This window comes from Myotis lucifugus, unplaced genomic scaffold (genome assembly GCF_000147115.1).
Source record: "Myotis lucifugus unplaced genomic scaffold, Myoluc2.0 scaffold_36, whole genome shotgun sequence".
NCBI classification, from domain to species: Eukaryota; Metazoa; Chordata; class Mammalia; order Chiroptera; family Vespertilionidae; genus Myotis; species Myotis lucifugus.
The window spans coordinates 4,598,590-4,600,057 of NW_005871084.1; the positions used below are offsets into that span (position 1 = coordinate 4,598,590).

The 1,468-nt window shown below is 58.7% G+C and overlaps 1 protein-coding gene across 1 annotated transcript in view; it reads left to right on the top strand.

The window, feature by feature from the left end:
- The first annotated feature begins 763 nt into the window (after positions 1–763).
- The window catches only part of CDH20 (cadherin 20), a 199,324-nt gene continuing 198,619 nt past the window's right edge, over positions 764–1,468 (top strand). The window contains exon 1 of the mRNA XM_014454426.2: positions 764–1,014. The gene's annotated coding sequence lies outside the window, so the exon portion shown is untranslated. The remainder of the gene's footprint in view (positions 1,015–1,468) is intronic.

Consider the following 1,468-nt stretch of genomic DNA (forward strand, 5'->3'; position numbering starts at 1 on the left):
AGTATGACAGATGTTCCCCCATTGACCCTCTCCTCACTGGTAGATCAATGATTGAAGTTCTCTTCTCCCTCTGTGATCTCTCCTCACCCCTCCTCTTGAAAATTAGCATCCTCTGCACCCTCAAGGTCAAGGTTAAACCTAGGATGCTATTCACCTCTTTTCTAATCCTGTTTGCCTATCTTTTTCTGTTATCAACTGCCTCTTCCAGAATCTAGAATCTATGCAGAATAAGTCACTTCAACTTCTATTTCAATGGGGTTTGGATGTAGATATGCCATTCCCCCCTCCCCCCCACCCCAGTCTGCCTACCCTATTTCCTCTTTTCCTCTTAACATTTCCTCACTCTCTCAGCCAATAGAAGAGTTTAAATACGCATCTAAACTGCATTTAAAGAATTAACCCATTTTGCCCCTCACTGGTCTAAACCACTGGGTGCCAATCGGAGGCTAATTGCTTTCCTCTGGTGGTGTTCTGACAGCTCCTCAGAAGGAAGGAGCGGAGCGCACATTCCTGGCACCAATTGGCTAATTCAATTTTCACCGGCATTAGCCTCTGTCAGAATATTCATGAGAAGGGAAATGAGGACCCGCGGCACAGGCAGGCGGCAGCCACTCCGGCTAGTGAAGGCGCGAGGGAGTGGAAGCGGTTTGCGCACCACGCTCAGGGGACGGTGACCACAAATAAGAGGTCTTCTCCCTGGCGGGGGTCCAGTGCAGGGGGCCAAGGGAAGGCAGGGGCAGGGCATCCGCGGAGTAAGCGCGCCTGGCATTGCCGCCCAACTCCTGGTGACCACGCGGAGACTTTGCAAAAGATCCGGAGGCAGAAAAGCTGTGACACTTCTGACGGAGGGGACAGGGGGGTGGGGGTGGGGGGACGGGGGCAGAGCCGTGAGCGGGGGGCAAAGGGACCCAGCAGGACACCGGTCGCTCTGTGGGGTTGGCAGCAATGTGAGCTGGACGCCCGCCCTGGAGGAGCCTGGACCGAACGTCCTCGGAGAGTCGCCGGCCGTGCCAGGTAAAGCGGAGAGCTCGGGTCAGGCCCCTGCGTCTGTCCCCAGGCTCCGGGCGCTGGAACCCAGTCTCTCGGGGGAAGTCGATCCCAGGCTCTGCGCGGGGTCCTGCTCCCTGACGCGCTCTCCCCGCAAATACTCGCCTCCGCAGCGAGTCTGCGGGCAGGTGGGAATCGGACTTCCTCGGACTTTGGGAGGAAGGGGACGTGAAGGGATGTCTGGACTGAGGAACTGCTCTCTGGGAGAAGGAAGCTGGGGCGCAGCGGGGTAAAGGAGGAAGCGCGCACTGGCAAGCCCGGAGCTGGGCACGCGGGGGTAGGGAGACTCGCTTGGAGCGCTAGGCTGGGGCTTCGCTCTCGCTTTGCCCCAGGGGGGGCCGCCTCCCTCCCAGCTGCCCATGGAAGAGGGCCAGCTTGCGCCCCTCGCTTAGGAATGCCCGCCCGGAAAGGGGGGACTAAA